This window comes from Lagenorhynchus albirostris, chromosome 1, assembly GCF_949774975.1.
Source record: "Lagenorhynchus albirostris chromosome 1, mLagAlb1.1, whole genome shotgun sequence".
NCBI classification, from domain to species: Eukaryota; Metazoa; Chordata; class Mammalia; order Artiodactyla; family Delphinidae; genus Lagenorhynchus; species Lagenorhynchus albirostris.
Genome location: NC_083095.1, coordinates 4,975,106 through 4,984,091, shown reverse-complemented (window position 1 = coordinate 4,984,091; position 8,986 = coordinate 4,975,106). Strand labels below are relative to the sequence as shown.

The 8,986-nt window shown below is 47.8% G+C and overlaps 1 non-coding gene across 1 annotated transcript; it reads right to left on the bottom strand.

Moving 5' to 3' along the window:
- Window positions 1-5,645: 5,645 nt before the first annotated feature.
- On the bottom strand, window positions 5,646-5,718 carry TRNAG-CCC (transfer RNA glycine (anticodon CCC)). Its single transcript has one exon. It is a non-coding gene; the product is annotated as a tRNA-Gly (tRNA).
- Window positions 5,719-8,986: the final 3,268 nt, after the last annotated feature.

Here is an 8,986-nt window from a genome sequence, read left to right as displayed (position 1 = left end):
GAAACTGCATATTCATTTGTAGTGTGGTGTCCTGGGTGGGATCCTGGGCCAGAAAATGGGCAGTAGGTAAAAACTAAGGGAATCGGAATAAAGTATGGGCTTTAGTTAATAATAATGTATGAATATTTGGTTAATTCCTTGTATATTAGATTATAATATGTCCCTATATTTTAAGATAGTAAAATAAAGAGAATTGGGTGTGGAAGCAATGGAACCATTGATACTATCTTCACAGTTTTTCTGTAAATCTAAACCAGATGTTAAAGTTTATTTTAAAAATGAAGCGGGGCTTTCCTGGTGGTGTAGTGGTTAGGAATCTGCCTGCCGATGCAGGGGATACGGTGTTCGAGCCCTGGTCCGGGAAGATCTCACATGCTGCGGAGCAACTAAGCCCGTACGCCACACTACTGAGCCTGCGCTCTAGAGCCCACGAGCCACAGCTACTGAGCCCACGTGCCACAACTACTGAAGCCCGCACACCTAGAGCCCGCGCTCTGCAACAAGAGAAGCCACTGCAATGAGAAGCCCATGCACCACAACGAAGAGTAGCCCCCGCTCACTGCAACTAGAGAAAGCCCGTGCTCAGCAACAAAGACCCAACACGGCCATAAATAAATAAATAAATAAATATTTCTTTTAAATTAAAATAAATAAATAAATAAAAGTGAAGTGTATGGACTTCCCTGGAGGTCCAGTGGTTAAGACTCCGCACTTCCACTGCAGGGGGCACAGGTTCGATCCCTGGTCGGGGAACTAAGATCCTGCATGTCAGAGGGTGCAGCCAAAAAATAAAAATAAAATTAAAATGAAGTGTATAAAATGTACATATGTACAGATACGTACATTCATAGATACATATATATACAGATACATATATATATGTGTGTGTGTGTGTATATATATATATATATATATATATATGTAGTAGTTGTTGTTGAATCCCTAACAATATTGGAAAACAGGGACTTTTGTGGATGGAAACTGAGAGGAACCCAACAAGGCCAGCCACTCTTCCATGACTCCTGCACACCCTCCACTCCCCCACTTCCCCTAAGCTGGGTACCAGCCCCAGTAGGCAGGGTTCACTGAACCCCAGGAGGGACCCTGATCGGAGGCTCTTGGTCAGGGTGCTCTGGTGTCTTCAGCTGCCTGTGAGAAGCAGGAAGCACCTATGCCCAGGAGTTTTGACTATAGTGTTTGCTGTCCCAGCAGAAAGTCCTATCCTGCCCCGTGTTTGCAGAAAACAGGCCAGAATGCATTCCACACAGCACCTCCCAGCCCTCCCCAAAGCCAGCTGAGTCTAACAGCCCGTGACCCAGAGCCAGCCAATGACAGAGAGAAATCACTCCACGAAAAAGGGCAACCACCCCAAGAATGGGAAGAACTTCACACCTGGGAAAACAGAGCCACTGGAGAAAACAGAACTGGACTGAGGAATGAGAGTAACGTCTCCCAGGAGACATAAAGGGCTATTCCAACCTATCAAAATAAACAAACACACCAGAGATGGGCAGGTATGTATTGTTCTTTTAAAACAAAAAACAAAAAACCCTCAGAACTTCCCTGGTGGTCCAGTGGTTAAGAATCCTCACTTCCACCGCAGGGGGCACAGGTTCAATCCCTGGTTGGGGAACTAAGATCCCACTTGCCACATGGGGCAGCCACAGGAGAAAAAAAAACCTCTATTGAAATGAGAGGGACTTCCCTGGTGTCGCAGTGGTTAAGAATCCGCCTGCCAATGCAGGGGACATGGGTTTGAGCCCTGGTCCGGGAAAATCCCACATGCCACGGAGCAACTAAGCCCGTGCGCCACAACTACTGAGCCTGCACTCTAAAGCCCGTGAGCCACAACTACTGAGCCCGCATGCCACAACTCCTGAAGCCCACACGCCTAGAGCCCATGCTCCACAAGAGAAGCTACCGCAATGAGAAGCCTGTGCACCGCAACAAAGAGTAGCCCCCACTAACCGCAACTAGAGAAAAGCCCACACGCAGCAACGAAGACCCAACACAGCCAAAATAAACTAATTAATCAAAAAAAAAAAAGAAATGAGAGCTGGGGGACAGGAACAGAACCCCAACATCCTTTTAATGAGATTTCTAGGAGAGAGAATGAAGGAGAGGTGACACTTACCCCTCCCCTGCCTTGTTTTCTTCAAAGAAGCCATCTCCCACTGGAATTATAATTTGATTATATGCACGTATGATTCTGCCAACCTTAAATAAATTGTTACATCATGTACTTATTTATTTGCTTACTGTCTGCTCCCTCCTCTCCAGTGTCTTGTTCCCTTGGGTTCACCCCTTGCATCCCTAATGCCTAGAAGAGTTCCTGGCACAGGAGATGACCTTAATAACAATTTGCTAAATGAAAGAATGAATGGGGACTTCCCTAGTGGCACAGTGGTTAAGACTACACGCTCCCAATGCAGGGGACCCGGGTTCGATCCCTGGTCAGGGAACTAGATCCCACATGCATGCCACAACTAAGAATTTGCATGCCGCAACTAAGGAGCCCATGTGCTGCAACTAAGGAGCCTGCCTGCTACAACTAAGACCCGGTGCAACCAAATTAATTAAAAAATTTTAAAAGCCTACAAAAAAAAAAAAAAAAAAAAAAAAGGAGGGACTTCCCTGGTGGTGCGGTGGTTAAGAATCCACCTGCCAATGCAGGGAACATGGGTTCGAGTCCTGGTCTGGGAAGATCTCACATGCCGTGGAGCAACTAAGCCCATGCACCACAACTACTGGGCCTGCGCCGTAGAGCCCGTGAGCCACAACTACTGAAGCCCGCGCACCTAGAGCCCATGCTCCACAACAAGAGAAGCCACCGCAATGAGAAGCCCACGTGCTGCAACAAACAATAGCCCCTGCTCAACGCAACTAGAGAAAGCCCACACGCAGCAACAAAGACCCAGCGCAGCCTAAAATAAATAAATAATTTTAAAAAAAAAGAATGAATGAGTCACATCAAACAAGTAATAACTGAGGATTTCCCCAGAACAAAGGAAAGACACGAGTCTTCAGACTGAAAAGTGTGTTGTCAAGATGAAAACTTGGTTCAGTCAGTTTGGAAAACTCTGCAGCAAAATCTGCGAAGCTCCACATCCATCCACCTCATGATGCAGGACTTTCACAGCAGGGCGCATCTTGCAAAGAAATGAAAATAGACGTTCGCCAAAGACACGTGCAGGGATGTTCACAGCAGCTTTACTGGTAGGAGCCCTGTCCTGGAGACAACACCAACCTCCAACCATAGGAGAATGGACAGACGTCTCATGGCAAATCCACCTGCTTAAAGGTGTGCCACAATCAAACCGTGGCACCAAAACCTACACCGACGTGGTGTATCATCTGAGCTTTTTAAATTTACTGTATTTCTAATGCTTTGACATCTTGGGGCATTGCTGACCCTGATGAGACTGCCCTCCAGGGCTGGCCAGTTCCTAGAGATGTAAATGCTTGGCCGGGGAGTGTGCCTTCCATAAGCAAACTCACCTATCTCCAGCCCACCACCTGACCTACCTGCTCTGTACTCAGGGCCAGTATTCCCCTGCCCAAATCACCCCAGGGCCAGGTACCAGACAACTCGACAGACAGCCTGAATAAAATTATTCAAACCAACCAATGCTAAGCCTGTTGACCCTGTCTCATCCTTCATGGAAACCACAATAAAGGCTCCTGCCCTGCTTCCCCCTCACACGCTGGGCTCCTGACCCTGGTGCTTCCCCGTATGACCCTGGTGGCACTGCCTCTGCTCTTGGGAACCATGCAGGACAAACTGTCTTGTCCAGGGCAGTGGCCTCCTGATCTCTTGGCCTCACCATACCTGAATAATAATAAAACCTACATTTTAAAACAATTGGTGCAGCGAGCAGGGTGTTTTGGCCTCAGACTAAAAGGATATGCTCTTGGCATACTAACTGGTCCCACCAGGTGGCAGTGGTAGCCTGGGAGGGTGGCGCCACCTGCTGGCAACACTTGTGCTTGGTGCCACTGCCGCTGGGGACTGGCGGACGTGGCCACAATTCCTTGAGTTCTGGTCTGACCCATTACTTGCCGAGATTCCAGGAGGACGTTCCCAGGGTCCCCCTTTTTCTTGGTTGACCAGATAAGTTTACAAAGGCCCCTCCGAAGGGAAGTAGGTGTGACTTCCCGCTAAGTGCCGTGGCCGGGCCTGACCGGGCAGCACCGATACGTGCGCACAAACTGAGCTGCCGTGAAAGGTGCCCTGCCTTTCAGCCCGGCCCATGGGGCAGAGTCGTGCTCTTCAGAGCCACACTGCCAGGGCGCCCACCCCAGGGACTGTGGCACCCTGCAGGTCCTGGGGGAAGGGCCATCGTCGTTGTGTTGTTTGCCTTGCCGCAGTCCCATTTTCCCTCCACCCAGAGGAATAGGAGGGACCACACTGGTGGAGACCTGGGGCGGGGGGTGGGGGCGGGGCAAAAGACGTGTCCCAGGTAGTGGCTACTACCTAGAGGCTGACAACTGGGCCCCTTGTCCCTGCCCCTTTTTTGCTTATGGGCCCAAGACAGAAACTAAAAACCACAGAATCAAGCAGCTAAACGCCTCAAACAGAAAAGAAAAGAAAAAAGAAAAGAAAAAGAAAAAAAGCAGGGGTGGGGGAAAAGAGAAAAAAAGGAAGAATAAAGAAAACCCTAGATACAGGGGGAGAAAGCAAAAAGTGAATAAATAAATTACATATCTTATAAATATATAAATATATTTATAAAATATATAACAAATAAATTTTACATATAGTATTTTTAAATATTTTAAATATATTTACAAAATATGTAATAAATTTTACATATATACATAAATTAAAGGTCCACAGTTTGACCCAACTGGAGATCCGAAATTTAGACACTAACAATTTATACAATAAATTATATATATATCAATACATAATTATACATAACAAAAATACCACAGAATTTATATAACAAAAAAAATTAAAAAGCACCAGTTGGCTTTTGTGCTTCTATAACATAGGTTCTAAATTAGCTTTAGTATTTGCTGACATCACCCACTGACAAAACTTCATGGGGCTTAACCAGTACTGGGGCTCAAATGATTGTCATACCTGGGGATCCCACCAAATTTGAACACTGTGGCCCCTATAATCTTAGGGAAGAAACTGAATATAAAGTAGAGAGGAAATAGACAATACTTCACTTTAATAGTAGCCTTGCCTAAATTTCCCATAGTCATAGTACTTTTGCCCTAAAATATCTCATATTGAGCAAAGACGCTCTAACGCTATGAATAATAAAATTAAAGTCTTTGGCATCTACAAATTGACCTGATAAAATGGGACCCCACAGACCCCCAATTAAAATAGTTAATATGACCCAACGTAAGTTAAAACAGGGCCGTCAGGGAGTAAAACTTTTATATAAAACCTAATTAACAAAGGGTGAATATCCCCACTGCTTCCATTTAACGACCCAACTTTGCCTATTCTGAAACCTGGGAAAAAGAAAGGGTTCCTCCTGGTGGATTCACAACAGTAAAGCTGTGGTTCATGCATTAAGGCCCCTGACCCAATACCCAATTTTTTAAAGAATATTTATTTATTTGGCTGTGCTGGGTCGTCGTTGCGGCACGTGGGAACTTCACTGCAGCATGCATGCAGGATCTAGTTCCCTGACCAGGGATCGAACCTGGGCCCCCTGCATTGGGAGCGCAGAGTCTTAGCCACTGGACCATCAGGGAAGTCCCTCCGATAATATTAAAATCACTCCCTCCACCCAATCAAGACCAGTATTTATTTTGCTCTTACAGATTTGGCTAATATGCTCTGTTCAGTGCCTATATCAACAGCCTTTCTGCCAGTTTGCCTTCAACTCTAAAGGGACACACACACCTTTTGCAGGCTACCCACGGGGACTTCAACAGCTTTGCCATCACCTCTACATGAGAACACCCACTCCCCAGGGCCTTCCCCTACTACACCCTCCAGCTTCCCAGCAGCACCACGATGACTGCCCCTTCCCCTTGGTTACGCACACCACCACTCACCCTCACATAGACTTTACCCAACGGTCACCTCATGCCCCCAGCAACTGCCCCCCCAAAACACACCAAGATAATATTGTAGAAAAACAGCCAACAGCAGCAAATCATATGTATCTCTTATATTAATATTTTTAACACACTCTATGACTCCACAGAGATATTGTTAGAGACCCTGGAAATTTCAGGTCTGTTTTCTTGGGTAATGCCATATAGATGAGAACCTTCGGTATAGACCAGCCTAGAAGGACCCCTAATACTTGCCACTTGTGTCCTTCCTATTCTCACAATAGAAACGTATGGCCTACTCTCTAAAATCCTCCTCTATCATCTCCCCACAAGGGTTCCTTAAAATTATGTCAAAGCAGCACAGGGCCAATTATATTCATCATACCTATTTATTTTCTGTAATTCGAATGCTCTGACATCTTGAAGCCTTGTTGACATTGAAGAGGCTACCCACCTCCCAGGGCTGGCCACATCCTAGAGAGAATAAACGGGGAGTATGCTTTCCACACGCAAATTAACCAATCCCAAGCCCATGAGCCGCAATACTAAAGAATAACGAAGTAAAGATTTCAGGACTTACTGTGAGACAAGATGTCCACGTGAAAGAACAGACGCGTAGGCCCACAGGACAGAACAGAAAGCCCAGAAACAGAGCCCACACGAACGTACTCAGCTGATCTTTGACAACGGAGCAAAGGCATTCCATGGAGAAAAGAGTCTCTTCAGCAAAGTTCTAGAACCACCGAACGCCCACATGCAAAAGAACAAATGAACCTAGACACAGACCTCACACAAAAAATTAACTCAAGATGGATCACAGACCTAACTGTGAAGTGCAAAATGATAAAACTTCTTCAAGAAAACAGGACACTCAGGTTCGCCCAGGCCTTCGCAGATGGGTGCGCCGGCAACTGCTGGGCCGCGACGCTGAGGCAGAGGAGGGGGAGGGGGGAAGGAGAGCCCAAGTTTCGGGGGACGGCAACGCCCTTAACCCCCCTGCGGGCCCAGCCCTGGCCACCCCTGTGAAACGAGGGCCCTGGGGTTCCCTCTCCCCCACTGGCCCAAGGGCGCCACCTCTAGGCCAAGGCCTGCTAAACGGCCTCCTGTGACCGCGTGCTGAGCCAGGGCTTGGGCCGGGTGGAGGGGGCCCAGAAGCCGGCCTTGGGAAAGGGCATCTTGGATTACGCGGCGGGAGCGATGCCCTCTGCCCCCCAGTGCTGGGACGCCAGCTCTCAGCCATCTCGGTGGAGATGGGCCTGGCCATCACGCTCTGGTGGCTGGGCGCCTGCTGGGAGTACCACTCCCTTCGGGGACTCCCACACCACAGTCAGCAAGGTCATAATGGGGTGTCGGGTCCCTGCCACGTGCTGCCCTCAGAGGGCTGGGTCTGCTTTCTGTAGCGTTACACGGCTCCTGCAGCTGGAAGCGTCCCATTCTGGCCCCGGGGATGCTCATAGCTGACTGTAAAGCGTCTGGCACTTGTTGGTCGGGGAGGTCCTCTGAAGAATCTGGATTCAGGCTGCCTTGGGGGGTGCCAAGATGTGCCACCACCCGGGACTTCAGGGTTGGATCCGCGGGTCGCCCAGGCCGGAGGCATGTTGTTCCCAGGAGCATAGAGGGTGCTTGCATGTGGAGTGCAGAGTATGCATTGCTCCCGTGGTTGATGAATACCCTTTGCAGGTGAGATAGGAGCATCCCAGGTGCGGGGAGAGTTTAATCCAGGCTGTTCGCTAGGCCTGGGCACACTGGGTAGGGCAGGGCGTTTGAAACAGGGCAGGGCAGGGCTGTGACCTTCCCACCCACACTCATTGCTCTTGCTGCCTACTTCGCCTGTAACTGTAGTGTGAAGGCTGGGAAGAAGGCTGCTGGGATGGCTGGCTCCACTGGACTGGAGGAGAGAGGAAACCGGAGCAGCCAGGGGCCCCAGAAGAGGAGAAAGGGAGGTGAGGCCGGTTCAACACCAGCTGTGTCAGGCTTCGAAGGATGAACCCATGAGGGCATCGGGCCACACAGCGACATTTTCATCCCTCTTCGCCAGCCGTTCCTGGCTCCCCAAGACTCAACCATGGAAGGTACAGAAAGGTGTGTGACAAGAAACTCATGGCTTTTAATCCTGGCAGGAAGGACAAGGAAAACCAAGGATAAAGATTTGATCAAGTTTTACTATTCTCCCACTGGAGATGGGGGAGGGGGAATCAGTCATATTTAATAAACATCTCTCTCCTCAAAAAAAAAAAAAGAAAACATAGGATGGACTTCCCTGATGCTGCAGTGGTTAAGAGTCTGCCTGCCACTGCAGGGGACACAGTTCGAGCCCTGGTCCGGGAAGATCCCACATGCCGCAGAGCAACTAAGTCTGTGCGCCACAACTACTGAATCTGTGCTGTAGAGCCCGTGCTCCGCAACAAGAAGCCACCGCAATGAGAAGCCTGTGCACCACAATGAAGAATGGCCCCCGCTCTCTGCAACTAAAGAAAGCCCACGCGCAGCAACAAAGACCCAACACAGCCAAAAAATTCATTCATTCATTTTTTAATAAAAGAAAACAGGAGAAAAATCTACATGACTTTGGGTTTGGTGATGAGTTTTTAAATGCAACAGCAATAGTACAATCCATGAAAGAGAAAAAAATTATAGTTTCCACTTTATTAAAATTTAAAATGTTTGCTCTGTGACAGACACTGTTAAAAGAATGAACAGACAAGTCACAGAGGAGGAAAAAATATTTGCAAAACACATATCTGATAAAGGACTTGTATCCAAAACATGCAAACTACTACAAAAAGTCAACAATAAGAAAACAAATAACCCAATTAACAAATGGGCAAAAGATCTGAACAGATACCTCACCATAGAAGATATACACGTAGCAAATAGCTTATGGAAAGACGCTCAACATCATGCCGAGCAAATTAAACAATAATGAGATACGACTGCACACCTATCAGAATGGCTAAAC